The sequence below is a fragment of the Xyrauchen texanus genome, chromosome 11 (assembly GCF_025860055.1).
Source record: "Xyrauchen texanus isolate HMW12.3.18 chromosome 11, RBS_HiC_50CHRs, whole genome shotgun sequence".
In the NCBI taxonomy this organism is placed as follows: domain Eukaryota; kingdom Metazoa; phylum Chordata; class Actinopteri; order Cypriniformes; family Catostomidae; genus Xyrauchen; species Xyrauchen texanus.
The window spans coordinates 22,650,339-22,669,370 of NC_068286.1; the positions used below are offsets into that span (position 1 = coordinate 22,650,339).

A 19,032-nucleotide genomic window follows, 5' to 3' on the forward strand; every position below is an offset into this window, starting at 1 on the left:
TACTAATATGTGTTGTGATACTGTGCTAATAATCAGCTTATCTGTATATGTTTTGTCAAAGAGTTAACGTAATGGTCCAAAATGAGTGCCTGTCTATAGAGATCCTTCAGACAGGCTGTGCACTACTGTTCACCCTAATCGAATCTACTTGCCAACGCCTAATGATTATGCCTGGAAGTGATGGATCTGTATTACTAACACACCCAAACACAAAAATGTGAATTAGATGGTTGGGCACTTTGGCTACTCAGCCTACTGTAAATCACATTAAACCTCTGTCTAGACCCAGTGTCTCTGTCTCGAGTCATATTATCCCTACATTTCCGCACTCGCTTTCTCCCTGACAGCGAAGGGCGAATAAACATGTCTGCGAGCATACCAGGACAGGGTACTCAATCTGTAATTACTTTATTAAGAGATTTTTACAAGCCAGATTAGCCGTAAAACCAGTCTATTATGTTCAATGAACTGGTGGAAGTTGGGTCTCAATCCCTAAATGTGAATTATACCAAATAGACAAAATAAATCTTTGTCAAATCCACTTTTCTCATAACTGAAATTGTCAATAAAAGTCCAGTACATTGGAATGTGGAAAAAGTGTTTTAAATACAAAACATATTTTATAAAATATGTACATAAATGTAAGTATGTACATAATATATATATATTAGGGCTGTCAAAAATAGCACGTTAACGACGTTAATTATTTGCGTACATTTTTTTAACGCATTTCACGCATGCTCAGTGTGACAAATTATTCAGGTCAGGAAAGTCAGGAAAGTGGTTGGAAGCTAGAGGCGAGATGGAGCAAGGTGAGCAAAGTGGGCCTATTGATGGATTCAAATATAAAAAGAATGATGATGGTACAGTTAACAAGTACAAGGTTATTTGCAAGATTTGTAACAAGGAGTTTCAATTTCACCGGAGCTGTTCAAGCTTGAGGTACCATGTCAACGCCAAACATGCGTTTGCTGGGCCGACAGGTTCAGCAAGTGGTTTGCGCCAGACCAAGCTGAATGTTCGCAGGCCATTAACAAAATCAACCTCAGATAATTTGACCAACACAATAGCAAAATGGATTGCAAAGGATTGTAGACCCATTAGCATTGTAGAAGACTCAGGTTTCCTTGATGTTTTGCAAGTGGCGTCTCAAGACTCATCCTATAAGCCACCGTCAAGAGCCACAGTTATGACAAAAATCCACGAGCTCTATGAAAACGAAAAAGAAAAAAGGAAAGAGATCTTGGCTCAAGTAAATCATATCGCCCTGACAGGAGACCATTGGACATCAGTGAGTAACAACAATTACCTCGGAGTAACTGCACATTTCATCAGTGACACGTGGGAACTGAAGTCTTTTGCGCTGACTATATTAAAAACTGAGGAGCGTCATTTTGCGGAGGATTGTAAAGAACAGTTCCTGTCTGTTGCACGTAAGTGGGACATCGAGGGCAAGACGACAACCATTGGGACTGACAGTGTACGCAACATGGTTGCCGCAATTCGACTTACATGCTATGAACACATGAACTGTGTCGCTCACATGGTGCAGAGAAGTGTCACAGTGAGTCTTGCTGACAGCGGCTTTGTAAATGCTTTGGCCAAGGCTCGCAAAGTTGTCGGTCATTTTAAGCACGGCCCAGCAAATGCTGCGGAGCTTCAAGCACAACAAGTCAGCCTGGGAAAGAAGCAAGAGCCATTGATCCAGGATGTTCCAACACGTTGGAATTCGACGCTGGAAATGGTCATCGCAGCCCTGGACAATCAGGAGCACAAACTCGTTTTGCCGACCGCAGCAGAGTGGGATAAACTGCAGAGGCTGGAGACACTTCTAGAGCCATGCAGGTAAATCAGTCTGTAACTTATCAAATAACATTGCTTTGATTATTTTCTGGAATGAATTAAACCAAGTCAAATATCAATAACATATATGTAAAAAATAATAATGATAATAATAATAATAATAATAATAATAATAATAATAATAATAATAATAATATGTTGATAACCACTGTTCTAATAATACAATCTCTCTGTGTGCATGTGTGTGTTTGTGTGCGTAGGTATGTAACTGAGCTCCTGGGTGGAGAGGCCTATGTCTCCTGTTCTGTGGTACTACCTTCTCTCTGCCACTTGCGTCTCAAGATGGAAGCCTGTGATGAGGACCCTGCATATGTGGTGAGATTCAAGACCAAGTTCAAGGAGGACCTAGCATCCTGTCAAGAACAGCTCAACAATGCATGGCTCCAGTTTGCTACAGTTTTGGATCCTCGTTTCAAAGACTTGAAATGCCTGCCCAAGACAGACAGGGAAGAGGTGTGGACCACACTTGAAGGGATGCTGCAACAAGAATCACCCAGAAGGTCTTCACAGACACATGATGATGGGCCACCCAGGAAGAAAATCAGCCTTCTGCAAATGGGCTCAGATCAGAAAATGAAGAGGTCCAACCTGCCATACAGAGGTACAGAGCAGAGCCCACCATTAAATTGGAGGACTGCCCCTTGAGGTGGTGGGCATCTCATTCAGGAGCCCATGAGAAGCTGGCCTCACTAGCTCACAAATATCTAGCCACTCCTGCAACCACTGTTCCCTGTGAACGACTTTTCTCAGTTGCAGGTCACATTGTGAACAAGAAAAGGTCAGCTTTACTTTCAGAAAATGTGAACAAGTTAGTTTGCCTCAGCAACTGGCTGAAAGATGATGAAGCTCAGTAGATTTGAAAGGTGATGTTCAAACAAAAAGACCAGTTTCAGTGCAACATGTTATAGTAGTTAGCAACTGGATTTTTGAGCAACTGGATTAAAGAATGGAGGAAAAGTTAAAAGATTGTTCTTTGGTTTGATTTAAAAGTTTTATTGAAAATGTTTTTTTCCACATAAAAATGCAACAGATGACTCAAATTGTGCAAAAATGTGGTAGGTCACTGTTATGATTTGACTACATTTATTGCTTTCTGTTCAATTGAATACTGTAAATTGTACATCTTGGTTAAGAGGAATGCCAAAGAGGAAGCGAAGGGACATTACAAAGACAAATATTATGGTGTGTAGTATGTTTCAGCTTGATTTTAAAGCTTGTTAATAAACAGACATAATATGAAAATTATGTATCTGTGTCCTGTTATTTATCTTTTGGTATGCATTTCAGAAAAAAAAAATGGTTAGGATTCAGGTGTAATTGCAAATAGTGATTAATCCTGATTAATCCACTGAAAATTCTGATTAATTTGATTAAAAATTTTAATCATTTGACAGCCCTAATAAATATATATATATATATATATATATATATAACGCAACATTCTACAGAGCAGCACTTGGTACAGCCCACACAGCTCTCCAACATTCATTTCATTTATCTATCGCATATTGACTGCAGAGGATTGTCCCTGTTCTCAGTTCTGTGACCATCAGCCCTTCTCATTGAAAATGAATCAAGCAGGTTTTTCCAAACAGCTGATTTATTTATTGAATAAGTAAAATGTTATCATCCGAAATTGTAACCCTGGTGTCTGTGAATTTTTTCTCTTCGTTATTGTGTAATTTAATTGTGCAATGAAAATTGTCATGGTTACTGTCGTAAAGTGACACAAGGGGTCTTCCTAGGATGCCAAACGTACCACTGAACTTCAGAAAAGGTCAATGTCAAGTTGGCTGACAGAATTTTCATGCCCCGCTCTGGACATATGGGTATAAAGGGAAGCGGGGTAGCAACTGTCAGTCAGGATTTTGCACTGAGGAGCCGAAAATAAGGTACGGCCATTTACAGTGGTAGGTCTAGTGCTGTGGCAGGAAGGACACAACTTCTTGTTCCCTCCCTCAGGGAACGGAGGTTACGGCAGTGGCCATGATGTTCCCCTTCTGTCACTCACTTGACAAAGTCATCGACGGTGTCGCCGAAGAGGCCAAGCTGGGAGATGGGGGTGTTGAGAAAGCGTGCCTTTTCAATGTCGTGCATCTCGACCATGTTCATCCAGAGGTGACGCTCCTGGACCGCGAGGGTGGTCATCGCCCACCTGAGTGCCTGCGCTGTGACCTTCGTGGCTCTGAGAGCAAGGTCCTGCAGCACATCGGGGTCGGAACTACTCAGGTGCAGATCTTTGAGTGCCTTGGCTTGGAAGAAAAATTCTGACTGACAGTCGCTGGCCCGCTTCCCTTTATACCCGTATGTCCGGGGCGGGGCAGGCAAATTCTGTCTGCCAACTTGACATTGGCTTCTCACGTTCAGAGTTAAGTTTGGCATCCCAGGAAGACCCCTTGTGTCACTTCATTCGACACAGCATTGAGTGAGTGACAGAAGGGGAACAGGTAATACTGTATATGGAGTAAATAATCCTGCAGGTAATTACCTTTTTAAACCTTTTTATACAGTAATTGTTTGTATTTTATGCATACATGATACATAGTTGGGAATTATTTGCTGTGGTTTGTGAAGGGATGGCATAGATCCTGGTTAATTATAATAAAAATATGTATCTTCACAAATAAACCTCATGTTGTAATGTCTAAAGTAAACGTTTTGAAAATATTATTTAATATGTCTAAATCAACCTGACTACAATAGCATAAGATGTATTTTGTATTTACATTTTCATTAAAGGGGACCTATTATGCAATATTTACTTTTACATGGTGTTTGAACATAAATGTGGGTTGGCAGTGTGTACACAACCACCCTATAATGATAAAAATCCACCCAGTCCTTTTTTAATCCTCATTAATCATAAGCACTGTCTCAGAACAATCTGTTTGCAGATTCTATACAAAGTGACATGACTTTATACAGGCCCCGCCCACGACTGTTGACAGACTCTGCTGACGGACATGTTTGTTTGTGTGTGTTATTTCGTTATAGCGCATAGCGAACGTTGTAACAGTGTGTGTGTGTGTGTGTGTGTGTGTGTGTGTGAGTTGCTCATCCATTGTTGCAAAACTGCTGAATAAATTCTACAACAAATAAATTAATTTAATCAAAAGCAGAGATGTCAAAACTCCGCCCTATTCGGGATATGATACGGTGAGCAGCAGCTCATTTGCATTTAAAGACACACACAATAATAGCTTGTTTTTATTTTCACCCAAAAATTGGCATATTCAACATGGTATAATAAATGATCTGTAGGGTATTTTGAGCTGAAATGTCACAGACACATTCTGGGGACACCAAAGATTTAAATTACATAATAAAAGGGGCATATTAGGTGCCCCTTAAATGATAATTGTATAAATATTTTTTTTATTTGATTTAAAGCTGCACCATGGACCTTTTTTCTCTAGCAACATCTGTGGATGAAAATTAAAATTGTAAGCAAATTTCGAGAAGAATACTTTACATGAGTTGCGTTTTGGCACTGCTCTTTAGCGTTGATGAATCTCATGATTTGAGCTTACCTGGACATCACCTGTGTGTGATCATGACTGAGATATTCAGAGCCGGTGCTACTGGTTCTATTTTGATGTTGATATTATGTTATTCTATTAAATATTTAAAACATAAATATGACTTGCTTAAATAAAAACAACACTCATACATATGTTGAATGAATTAATTTTACATTTATAGTGTTTTTCTGACACTACACTCAAAGTTCTTTTACACAGAGAACAGGAGAGTCTCCTCAAACGCCACCAGATACCAGTATATTTTAATACGATTATTCAAATGTTTTATCTACTATTAATGTTTGTATTGTACTACACATCAGTTTAAGAGGTGAAATTTGTGATATGGCTGATATGAGTTCAATGGATGACTTTATTATTTTATATTATATTGTACCGCCTAAGTTGATAATGCAGGTAAAACCGTAACACTACAATAGTACATCTATGCACTGCACACAAAAACACAGTAAACTAAAATCATAAAACATTGATTTAATAATGATGGTAATGAAATAGCCTATACTTTATTAAACATTAAATAAATTAACAGAAATATGCAATATAATAATAACAATAATAAGTTTAATTAATTATTTATTTAGCAGTAAAGTTAAAATAGATAGATGGTTCATATGTACATTATTGTGCTCTGAAATTGGTATATTTTAAACAACTTGAGATGATTATATATTTCATGGGGAACTACCTTGTAGTGCCTATATTATCTTTTAAACAGACTATCTTCTAAAATAACAATAAGTGATAGCCTGTGCACTTGTGATGAACACAAGTTGAGACAGTCACAATGTCGGGGTAAAACTGCTTTATTGAAAAAAGCAGGCAACAGTACAAAGGGCAAATCCAGAGAAGTGTAGTCAAGCGGAGCGTAGGGTCGAAGCCGGGAAATCAGTAAATATCCAAAGGGGCGAGACAGGCGAGAGGAAAAGACAGGGGGTACTAGGGGAACACTAGAGCTGGCAAAGCGAAGGGGTAAACTAAACAATAACCAACAAGAGTGAATCGAAAGGGCAGCGTATATATAAGGGAAAACAAACAGTGCAGGTGAGACTAATAATCTAGTGATTAGAACGAGTGCGGGTGAAACTAAAACTCTGATGAATGTGAGCGAGCGCGAGCGCCAGAGGGGGCGGGTGCAGGTGGAACTAATAACAGGGAACGTGCACGCTAACAAGGGGATTGTGGAGTTAAATATGGGACGAAATGGGCAAAGAAGAGGTAAGGGCAAAACGGGACAAGGTGAATGTTACATAGCCCCCCTCAAGGGATCGGATACCAGACGATCCCAACGAAAAAAAAACCCAGAACGGAAAACCCACAAAAACCCAAAAACAAAAAGAGGGCAGTCCAAGGGGCACAAGAACAAGAGGGCAGTCCAAGAGGGCAACGAGGGGCAATGAAACAGTCCACAGGGTAAATGGGCAGTTCAAGGCAAGGTCAGGGGGAACATAGCGGACAGGTGGGTGGCCGGGAGATCTGGGGGGCAGACATAGGGAAGAGACTGGGTCAGGGGGCCTGGAAGGCGACTGTAGGACAGGGACTGGGTCCGGGGGCCTGGAAGGTGACCACAGGACAGGGACTAGGCTAGGAGACCTGGGAGGTGGCCACGGGACAGGAACAGGGTCAGGAGGCCAGGGAAGAGGCCACAGGACAGGAAGAGGGTCAGGAGGCCAGGGGAAAGGCCACAGGACAGGAAGAAGGTCAGGAAGTCCGGGAAGATGAACGGTTACTGGGGGAGCTGGCAGAACCAGGTGAGGAAGGGTTTCCGGGGGCAGAGCCGTGAAAGGCGGGGCCGTGGAGGACTTGGGAGACGGAGCCCTGGAAGGTGGAGCCGTGACAGACTCGGCAGGCGGGGCACTGAGAGACTGAGGAGGCGGCGCCGAGGAAAGCTCGGGGGGCTCAGGAGGCGGTGCCATAGGGGGCCCGAGAGACAGGGCAGAGGGAGGTGGTGCCGCAGGAGGCTCTAGAGGCGGAGACCTGGAAGGCTCTGGCGGCGGAGCCGACAGAGGCGGCACCGTAGGAGGCTCTAGAGGCAGCGGCCTGGAAGGCTCATGAGGTGGAGCCAATGACGGTGGCGCCGTGGGAGGCTCTAGAGGCGATGGAGGCGGCACTGTAGGAGGCTCTAGAGGCGGGGGCCTGGAAGGCTCAGGAGGTGGAGCCAATGATGGTGGCACCGTGGGAGGCTCTAGAGGCGGAGACCTGGAAGGCTCTGGAGGTGGAGCCGAAGGAGGCTTTAGGGGCGAAGACCTGGAAGGCTCTGGAGGTGGAGCCAATGACGGTGGCGCCGTGGGAGGTTTCTGAGGTGAAGACCTGGAAGGCTCTGGAGGTGGAGCCAAGGGAGGTGGCACTGTATGAGGTTTCTGAGGCGAAGACCTGGCAGTCTCTGGGGGTAGAGCCGTAGGAGGCTCGGGAGGTGGAGCCGCAGAGGCTCGGGAGGCGGAGCTCTAGAAGGCTCTGGAGTCCCTGGGGGCAGAGCCGTAGGAGGCTCTGGAGGCGGAGCCGTAGGAGGCCCGAGAGGCGGAGCCATAGGAGGCTCGAGAGGTGGAGCCCTAGAAACTCTGGAGTCTCTGGGAGCAGAGCCGTAGGAGGCTCGGGGGGTGGAGCCGTAGGAGGCTCTGGAGGGGGAGCCGTAGGAGGCTCTGGAGGTGGAGCCGTAGGAGGCTCGGGGAACAAGGCCGGGGAAGACTCGAGAGGCTCTGGAGGCGGAGCCCTGGAAGACTCGAGTGACTTGAGGGGCGGAGCCCTGGGAGGCTCGAGAGACTTGAGAGGGGGAGCCATGAAAGACTCGAGAGACGGAGCCTTGAGAGGCTCGGGAGGAGGAGGAGCCCTGGAAGACTCGAGAGACGGAGCCCTGAGAGGCTCGAGAGGAGGAGGAGCCCTGGAAGACTCGAGAGACGGAGCCCTGAGAGGCTCGAGAGGAGGAGGAGCCCCGGAAGACTCGAGAGACGAAGCCCTGAGAGGCTCAAGAGGGGGAGGAGCCCTGAAAGACTCGAGGGACGGAGCCCTGGGGGGCTCGAGAGGTGGAGGAGCCCTGAAAGACTCGAGAGACGAAGCCCTGAGAGGCTCGAGAGGAGGAGGAGCCCTGAAAGACTCGAGAGACGAAGCCCTGAGAGGCTCGAGAGGAGGAGGAGCCCTGGGAGGCTCGAGAGGCAGGGCCCTGGGAGGCCCGAGAGGTGGAGCCCTGGAGGACTCTGAGGGGCGAGCAGAGGCTGGCAGAGTCATGGATGACTCTGAGGGCGGAGCAGAGCCCCGCAGAGCTGTGGAAGACTCTGAGGGCGGAGCAGAGGCCGGCAGAGCCGTGGAAGACTCTGAGGGCGGAGCAGAGGCCGGCAGAGCCGTGGAAGACTCTGAGGGCGGAGCAGAGGCCAGCAGAGCCGTGGAAGACTCTGAGGGTGGAGCAGAGGCCGGCAGAGCCGTAGAAGACTCTGAGGGCGGAGCAGAGGCCGGCAGAGCTGTGGAAGACTCTGAGGGCGGAGCAGAGGCCAGCAGAGCCATGGAAGACTCTGAGGGAACCTCTGTGGTCTTGAGCACAAGACGAGACTGGGGAGAAGGTGCCCTCTTCCTTCTCTTTCTCCTTCGGCCAATAGGGAGCGTGGCCATGGGGACGGTCGAGGTTACCGGCGCTGGCTCCGGGACGGTCGAGGCTTGCTTCAAGACTGGGGCTGTGGAAAGCTTCAAGACTGGGGCCGTGGCAGGCTTCGAGGCTGGGGCCATGGCAGGCTTCGAGACTGGGGCCGTGGCGTGGAAATCTGGTTCAGTGTCTGCTTCCCCCACAGTAAATGAGGAACCAGCGAACAGTAGGGCGAGGTCAATAAATTGAGCCAGGTTGAGGGAGCAGCGACCACCAGGCATGAACGATGAGGTTGGCTCATTCAGTCCACATTGAAAAATGTCTTTCAGAGCCACCTCATCAAAGTTCACCTGGTTAGCCAGGGCACAAAAGTCAACCACATAAGCCTCCAAGGGTTGACTCCCCTGACGCAAAACCAAGAGTTGGGCCACTGGGTCCATAATGTTTAGGGCACGGTTTAAAGTTCTAAAACCGCTGCCCTGCATAAAAAAACCCTTGGCAAGCGTCCGAAGAGCCATCAAACTCTCTCCGAGGTTGGAAAGCTTACGGCGCTCGCGGATGCGTTGAGAGCAGCAACGGGCTCAGGGACAGACACAGGCGGAACAGGGTGAAATGAATTGGAAATAGTACGTACCTGCTGCCCCTGGGCCGCGAGCGCTCGGTCATGCCTCCCAAACGTAGATCCTCGTGCAGAACGTGCCGTGAAAATCCGCTCTATTGAGCTGTGAAAATCCACCGGGGGATCCATTGTGACTGTTCTGTAGGGTTGATTATTCTGTGACGAACACAAGTTGAGACAGTCACAATGTCAGGGTAAAACTGCTTTATTGAAAAAAGCAGGCAACAGTACAAAGGGCAAATCCAGAGAAGCGTAGTCAAGCGGAGCGTAGGGTCGAAGCCGGGAAATCAGTAAATATCCAAACGGGCGAGACAGGCAAGAGGAAAAGACAGGGGGTACTAGGGGAACACTAGAGCTGTCAAAGCGAAGGGGTAAACTAAACAATAACCAACAAGAGTGAAGCGAAAGGGCAGCATATATATATAGGGGAAAACGAACAGTGCAGGTGAGACTAATAATCTAGTGATTAGAACGAGTGCGGGTGAAACTAATACTCTGATGAATGTGAGCGAGCGCGAGAGCCAGAGGGGGCGGGTGCAGGTGGAACTAATAACAGGGAACGTGCACGCTAACAAGGGCACTGTGGAGTTAAATACGGGACGAAATGGGCAAAGAAGAGGTAAGGGCAAATCGGGACAAGGTGAATGTTACAGCACTGGAGCAAAATAAATGAGAAAACAGCAGCAGACACTGGATACTACAGAACCATTATAAAATATTCAGAAGTCAGGAATTTTAGTAAACATATTATGGTAACTTTACCGGACAAAGTAGATACATCGCGATCGGTTAACACACGAGTATTGTTTGATTCATACAAGCATGACATGTAATACAAGCTTCAACAACCCTACAAGACAGCACATCCAAGCATAATAGCAAGTAAAGAACTTCGCCAAACAGTTAACAGATAAACATCCATCTAGACTGCAGCAAACTGTCTTGAACTGTGTGATTGTGACTGACTGAACAACATAGTTTCCCCAGCCAGAACATGTGAAAGCCGGTGTTCTGACGATTTGTGCTACCCATCGATATGTGCTACTTACTGGTTATGCGCATGTGCAGACTGACAGTTTTGTTCTGCGTTACCACGCCCATAAATCTATGCATCCTTGCTGTGGAGACTTGACGGTGAGCATTGCAATATCTTTAATCCTTTTTTTATTACATAATTTGACATGTGAACGTGTAAATGTTAGCATGCACACCTTATTTTCAGCATAATATAGCAATTAGCTATGAATGACCTACGTTCATCGTGTTTTCTACTTCTTTCAGAGTTTTGAAAGTTTGGAAAATTCTTGATTTTTAACCTGTATGTTTTCAAGGATTGAAATGTGCTTACATTTTGAATATCATTATTTTCAATTCAGTTCTCTGAATGAAATTGTCCAACTAAGTTTGCTAATCATAAAAACCTGACATAACTTATCATATGAACTTATGAACTTACCTGCTTTTGTTGGTTGTTGAGCCTTTCTATCCTAATTGTTTACTGCAAGGCTTTTATTTTTTAAAGTTTTATGACACGAGATCAGAGTTTTGCATTTTAAGGGCAGGTGTCCTTCCTAGCCAGAACTCATCTGCCACTTTAAAGACCCCCACCTGGCTGAAGAGATCAAATATCTGTACTGCAAAAGGCCTAACTTTGGCAAAATTATCAAGCTCAGTTATAATGCCTCATGACAGCCAATGTCAAAACCAACCACATGACAGTTTAACTTAATTTAATGTTAAGTTGTCATGACAAAGACACTGACAGGTTATGATGTTATGGTTTATGTCAAGATGTCATAACAAAGACATCTTAAACAATGTCATATTTGCATTTAAAATGTCATTATTGAGCGAATGACACTTAATGACAGTTGTCATAAACATGCATAAACCCTACTTCATATTCATAACATGTGTCATGTCATGTTATGAAGGTGTCATGTCAGTCTTATGCACACCCCTTCAAGTAAAGTGATACCATATATATATATATATATATATAGATCACCTACAGTTTGATTATATACAATAATAAAGTTAGCCTTTTATCTACAGCTATGGAGAAAAGGTGGGCAGTTGTGTTTGATTTCGTCTCTCTGGGAAAATACCCATCTGGGTATAATAAGTCCCAAAAATTAAACCTAAGGAGGTACGCTTCCAAATTCACAATAAAGGGTGAGTATCTGAAATACAGTTTCTGAAATAGGCAAATGTGTCTTGGTAAGAAAGCCTTAATGATTGTAGTTCTTGAATCAATATTCACTGCAGAAGGAGATCTCTTCTTTGGATGTAGAAGAGTCATCAAGTCCAAAGAAGATGCAAGAAAGCTCTTCAAAGAGTTTCACTCCTCTCCAATTGGAGGGCATTCAGGCATCCTGAAAACACGCACTGCAATAAGCTCCAGATTTTACTGGCTTGGCATGTCCATCGATATTGACAACTGGGTATGTGTTTGAGTTATGTTTGTGTTTTAAACGGTTGTTTAGCTAAAATATTAACAGCTAGTTTCGTAAAGGTCTTGGAATGCAGTGAATGTCAGAGGGTTGGAAAACCGTTGGTTGCTCCACAGCCATTAGAGTGTATAAAGGTACATTTTTGCAGCGGTATCTTAACATTATACAAGCTATTATTAAACAAAATTGAAAATGTAAGAATAAATATATTGATTTTACCTTTTTAGGTGTCTGCTGTCTGGGAGCTTATTGGAATCGACTTGACAGGACCTCTCCCAAAGACTGTGGATGGCTTCCAATATATACTGACAGCCACAGACTACTTTTCAAAATGGGTTGAGGCTTTCCCATTAAAGAGCAAAACAGCAGCAGAAGTGGGACGCCATATATGCTCTATTATATATAGACATGGGTGTCCCAAAAGAATCCTCTCTGACCAGGGAAGAGAATTTGTGAACGAAGTATGTGCATATTTCAAATACTATTGTTGTATTGTTATTTGTCCTTTCTGCTTGTTTTTTTTTTTTTTTTTTTTTTTTTATTTCTGTAACTGTTTTATGTTTCAGCTCAACAGCAGCCTCTGTAATTTGTTGTCGATTGAAAGAAGTGTCACAGCATATGATATGTCACATATCACCCCCAAACCAATGGCCTGGACTTTATGATACAGGCTTGTTTTGTTACATTACTTTTCACATACCGCTTCGATTTCAGGTAAAAAACTCTGTTGCTTTTAAACATGTATAATTTATATTATTCACACATTAAATGTATTACTATTTATTCACTGTATATAATATCCTATTTTATATAATTAATATCAGTGTTTTATGCTGTGCATGGTTGGAGAAAGACATTTTTAATTATTCCTAGGATAGGATTAATTTTGTTTATTTTGCATTTCTTAATTACATCTTAGTGCTCTCACAAAATTGGTCAATGAGAATCAGAACAACTGGGATGTCTTTTTGGATGCTACTTTATTTTCATTAAGGTCTAAGTTCCACACCACCACAAAACACTCCCCTTTTCTTTTGATGTACGGGAGGGAGGCAGTTTTCCCGTCTGAGGTTCCTGTTGATATGCCGGTAAGTTTGCTGCAAAATTCTTAAAAATAATTGTAAAAATAATTGTAATGGCATTTTCTTAAGCTGTCAGAGCTCTAGCAAAGTTAGTTTTCAAAATCAACTATAAAAATCAGTTTATATATATATATATTAGGGCTGTCAAGCGGTTAAATTTTTTTAAAGATCTAATTAAATATATGATGTGCCGATTTATCTAATTAATCGCACATCAAATTTGGCTGAAAAATTACCCCAAAAAAGATAATTTAAAGTTAAATGAGAAAAGCATCAAATAGACATTTCAAGAAGTAGTTTCAGAAAGAAATATTTTGATTCAACAGAATGTATTACACAAACTATTAGGCTACACCTGCCAAGTGTTATTTTTCAGAAGCTGCATCTGAATTGGAAGATATATTTACAGACCAAAACAGTTTGGTTATTAACATTCTTAAAAAGACATTTTATATTCCATAAAATAAATAAATTAAATAAATGAATCCGTTAAATTAATTAAATCGTTTAATTTGTGTTATTTTTCTATAACAAAATAAATTAACACTTTAAATCGTCAACCCTAATAACTTAGAATTCCTGTGGGTTTACATTTTTAGAAGAAAAAAAAAATGCTTTTCATTTCAGCTTTCCAACATAATTCTTCCTGAGGAGAAAACTTACGGTACATTTTTGGATGGGAAAAAAAAGTCAATGGAGACTGCAAAAACAACAACTGTGGAAAACATCTCAAAGTCTCAGGAAAAACAGAAGCAGGCCTATGAAAAAAGAGTACAAAAGAAGTACAAAAATACTGTGTGTTATGATCCCTGTTTTCTGTTCACCTGTCTCTGTTCATATTCCATGTCACGTTTTCCTTGTTGTCCGCCCCGTGTTTCACTGTCTTCGTGTTAAAACTACATTTCCCATGATCCCCAGCACTCATCACTGCCAGCCTTGTGTCATTGTGCTCACCTGATTGTAGTTTGTCATCATCATGTATCCAGTGTATATATACCCTGTTTGTTCTCCATTCCCTTGTCTATCGTTGATGTTTATGGATGCTTGTTTCCGTGCTCCCCGTTGTGCCTATCCTACTCGTGAACCCTTTTTATGTCTTTCGTGTTTTGTTCCATTTAATGTCTTCCGTGTTTTTGTTTCTATTTTTCCCACCGTGGATGTTTTGTTTGTTCCTGTTTTGTTTATCTTATTAATATAATAAAAACCCCTGCATTTAGATCCTTGCTCCTCGTCTGCCTTCCTGCTCATCGTTACAGAACGATAGAACACCTATGGATCTAGCAGCGGTTTTCCTTGAACTGGCCCAGGCAAATCTTCCCCTCTGCGAGCACTCACGGCTCTTCTCCACGGTCGCCATCCACACCGGGTTCGACGACAACGCCCTGAGGACCATCTACTGTGTCGGGTTACCGTCATCCCGGCGGAGAGAGGCGCCGAAACCCGGAGACCACCCGTGGAGGAAGTACGTGAGTCTCGTTCTGAGGAAACTCGCGCCCGAGGAACCACCCCTCGTGATTCCGGCTGTCAAACCTGAGCCCCTACCTACCCAGATTAACGTGCCAGCGCTGCCAACTTCGTCCGCCCGAAGGAGGAAGAGAAGGAAGGCTTCCGCCTCCCAACCCACGCCTGCCACGGTCAGCGAGCCAGAGCCCACGCCTGCCACGGTCAGCGAGCCAGAGCCCACGCCTGCCACGGTCAGCGAGCCAGAGCCCACGCCTGCCACGGTCAGCGAGCCAGCGCCTGTGGCCTCGACCGTCCCAGAGCCAGCGCCTGTGGCCTCGACCGTCCCAGAGCCAGCGCCTGTGGCCTCGACCGTCCCAGAGCCAGCGCCTGTGGCCTCGACCGTCCCAGAGCCAGCGCCTGTGGCCTCGACCGTCCCAGAGCCAGCGTCTGTGGCCTCTACCATCCAAGACCCAACACCTCCCGAGCTTTCCAGAGCTCCGCCTCCCGAGCTTTCCAGAGCTCTGCCCCCGAGCCTCCCAGGGCTCCGCCCCTCGAGTCTCTTGAGCCTTCCAGTGCTCCGCCACTCAAGCCTCTCGAGCCTTCCAGTGCTCCGCCACTCAAGCCTCTCGAGCCTTCCAGTGCTCCACCCCTCAAGTCTCTCGAGCCTTCTAGGGCTCCACCCCTCAAGTCTCTCGAGCCTTCTAGGGCTCCACCCCTCAAGTCTCTCGAGCCTCCCAGGGCTCCACCCCTCAAGTCTCTCGAGCCTCCCAGGGCTCCACCCCTCAAGTCTCTCGAGCCTCCCAGGGCTCCACCCCTCAAGTCTCTCGAGCCTCCCAGGGCTCCGCCTCTTAACCCTCTCAAGCCTTCCAGGGCTCCGCCTTTCAAGTCTCCCGAGCCACCCAGGGCTCCGCCTTTCAAGTCTCCCGAGCCACCCAGGGCTCCTCCTCCCAAGCCTCCTAGGGCTCCGCCTCCCAGGGCTCCATCTCCCAAATCTCTCGAGTCTTCCAGGGCTCCTCCTCCCGAGCCTCCCAGGGCTCCACCTCTCAAGCCTCTCGAGCCTTCCAGTGCTCCGTCTCTCAAGCCTCTCGAGCCCTCCAGGGCTCCGCCTCCAGAGGCTCTCGAGCCTTCCACGGCCCTTCTCCCCGAGCCTCCTACGGCTCCGCCTTCTGAGCCTCCTATGGTGCCACCTCCCTCGGCTCCACCGCCAGAGCCTTCCAGGCCTTCGCCTCTAGAGCCTCCTACGGCGGCACCTTCCTCGGCTCCGTCTCCCAAGCCTCCCTCTGCTCCGTCTCCCGAGCCTCCCTCGGCTCCGCCTCCCGAGCCTCCTACAGCTCCACCTCCTGAGCCTTACAGGTCTCCGCCCCTAAAGCCTCCTACGGCGCCCCCTTCCTCGGCTCTGCCTCCTGAGCCTTCCTCGGCTCCTCCTCCTGAACCTTCCTCGGCTCCGTCTCCTGAGCCTTCCTCAGCTCCGTCTCCTGAGCCTCCCCCAGCTCCGCCTCCTGAACTTCCAGAGCCTCTCGCAGCTCCGCCTCCTGAGGCCCCAGCACCTCCCTCAGCTCTGCCTCCTGAGCCTCCAGAGCCTCCCTCAGCTTCGTCTCCAGAGCCCCTCTCAGCTTCGCCCCCGAGACCTGTCCCGGTCCTGAGGCCGCCTCCCAGGCCTCCTGGACCTGTCCCTGTCCGTTGGCCACCTCCCAGGCCCCCTAGACCTGTCCCTGTCTTGTGTCCTCCTCCCAGGCCTCCTCGAACTGTCCCTGTCCTGTGGCCACCTCCCAGGCCCCCTGAACCGGCCCTTGCCAAGTGGCCAGCTCCCGGGCCATCTAAACCGGCCTCTGTCCGGTGGTCACCTCCCAGGCCCCCTGAACCGGCCCCTGCTCTACGGCCACCTCCCAAGCCACCTGACCCAGTTCCCTTCGCACACCCCTTGGACTGCCTGTCTGCCCCCCGTGCCTCCTTGGACTGCCTGTCTGCCCCCCGTGCCTCCTTGGACTGCCTGTCTGCCCCCCGTGCCTCCTTGGACTGCCTGTCTGCCCCCCGTGCCTCCTTGGACTGCCTGTCTGCCCCCCGTGCCTCCTTGGACTGCCTGTCTGCCCCCCGTGCCTCCTTGGACTGCCTGTCTGCTCTCTGTGCCCCCTTGGATTGCCTGTCTTGCATCCCTTTGGTCTGTCTATTTGCCCCTTGTACTCCCATGGTCTGCCTAATTGTCCCTTGTATCTCCTTGGTCTGTCTCTGTGTCCCTTGTGCCCCCCTTCATCTGTCTGTTTTCCCCCCGGGTCTAGCCCCTCACTCCTTGGTCATTTTTTCTTGTTGTTGTCTTTGTGGGTCTTTTCCCCTCTAGGACCGTCTGGAATCCGGTCCTTTTGAGGGGGGCCTATGTTATGATCCCTGTTATCTGTCCTGTGTTTTCTGTTCACCCGTCTCTGTTCATATTCCATGTCACGTTTTCCTTGTTGTCCGCCCCGTGTTTCACTGTCTTCGTGTTAAAACTACATTTCCCATGATCCCCAGCACTCATCACTGCCAGCCTTGTGTCATTGTGCTCACCTGATTGTAGTTTGTCATCATCATGTATCCAGTGTATATATACCCTGTATGTTCTCCATTCCCTTGTCTATCGTTGATGTTTATGTATGCTTGTTTCCGTGCTCCCCGTTGTGCCTATCCTACTCGTGAACCCTTTTTATGTCTTTCGTGTTTTGTTCCATTTAATGTCTTCCGTGTTTTTGTTTCTATTTTTCCCACCGTGGATGTTTTGTTTGTTCCTGTTTTGTTTATCTTATTAATATAATAAAAACCCCTGCATTTAGATCCTTGCCCCTTGTCTGCCTTCCTGCTCATCGTTACACTGTGTATGGTGTTGGAGATGAGGTGCTTCTATTCAACATGAGGAAGCAGGGAAGGAAAGGAGGAAGAATTGAGCCTGATTTTACTGGACCCTATACCATTGAGTCTATATGTGGCAAGCTTGTTACATTGTCTAATTCTGAAGGTGTAACTTTAAAGAGCAAGTACAATGTAAACCACATCAAGCCATACAGGAGGAGCAAAACTGATGATGGCCCAGTCCCCAGGCAGGAATCACACAAGATCCCGAAAGAGAACATGGCCTGTATGTTTTCCTGTAGCCCACCTTCTTTGACCACTGAACAGGATTTGAAAAGGATGACTAAAGACATTTCCATTCCACAGAGGCCTTCAGTTGTTCATTTTGCCACAAAGCAAAACATTCAGAGTCCTGATGACACACACGAGGTAAAAAGCAAAATCTCTACACTATAGGTGGGCTAACTACTTGATGTAGTTTACACTACTATGTTGTATAACTGTAACAAATAACAATCTTGAATCCTGAAGCATCCACAAGGCTCATCGCTGAATACAAAGGAACATGCAGAAGAAATAGGTTGTAGTTACTGAGTTCTATATTAGCAAGTTTGACCCGTTGGTCATTTGTTTGGCCTACACTCAAAAAAAATTACATGTTGGCTTTAATTAACTTTATGTCAACAGGGTTACAGGTCCCACATAACTGAATTACGTTAAACAAACATAATTTGTTCATGTAACTTCAGCATCATGGAATTAAGTCATTTTAAGGGACCCAGTTAAACTCTGAGCAGTGTTAAATGAACACTGAAGCAGTGTTAAAGTTAATGAGAGAAGTAAGTGAATAATTGAGTGATGATTGAGCATTATTGAAGACACCTGATTATAACAAGTACAATCACTGAAGGAGAAAACCGGAATGTTTAAGTCACCGTTATGGAGATCAGTGTCTGCTTTAGTTGGGCTCTTGACTCTCACATCATTAACTTTAGATGGTGTTTGCCTGCTGTAAGTGAGTTATAACAGCCAGACGAACAAATAGAAAACGTGATCTGATGGTGTTGATTTGTTTTTTTGACATAATCAATATTTCACAATCATTTGACCTGAATCACTGAACTCACTGACAGCATAATTTCTGAGTTAAATTTACCTTACGGATTATAGCAGCACTGACATTGTAGAGCATACCATTTTTAGCTTTTTTGATGAAATGCAAATTTTCAAATCAATAAAAAAAAAAAGAAACTTCTAAAAAAATATTTTATGTATGCACACACAGACATTAACATTTAGCGTATGAATCTCAGCAAAATGTTAAAGCCAACATATCATTTTTTTGAGTGTACCCAAGTTTATTGTTTGCTTGAAAGGGTTTGGCCTGTTCAAACTGTTCATGTTGGCCTGTTGGCTCTTCTGACCTGTTGGTCACTGGTAGGGCTGGGACGGTTACCGCATTACCGCAATACCGCGGTCACGTGACTCCAACCGCGGGTCTGAGCTTGTCACCGTCGTCACCGCAAAAAAACAAAAACATTGGCCTGCACATGTGTGCATGAGGTGTCTAATGACTTGGATTCGTTGTGTCTAATGACATGGATTCATTGATTCTAATGATATGGATTATGTCTAATGA

At 45.7% G+C, this 19,032-nt stretch overlaps 1 protein-coding gene and 1 long non-coding RNA gene across 3 annotated transcripts in view; one reads left to right on the forward strand and one right to left on the reverse strand.

The window, feature by feature from the left end:
* The window catches only part of LOC127651615 (ephrin type-A receptor 6-like), a 272,024-nt gene that overhangs the window by 219,897 nt on the left and 33,095 nt on the right, over nt 1-19,032 (reverse strand). The window lies entirely within an intron of this gene.
* Nucleotides 11,650-12,652, forward strand: LOC127651616 (uncharacterized). The gene is made up of 4 exons (XR_007971597.1): nt 11,650-11,770; nt 11,864-12,039; nt 12,276-12,509; nt 12,615-12,652. It is a non-coding gene; the product is annotated as an uncharacterized LOC127651616 (long non-coding RNA).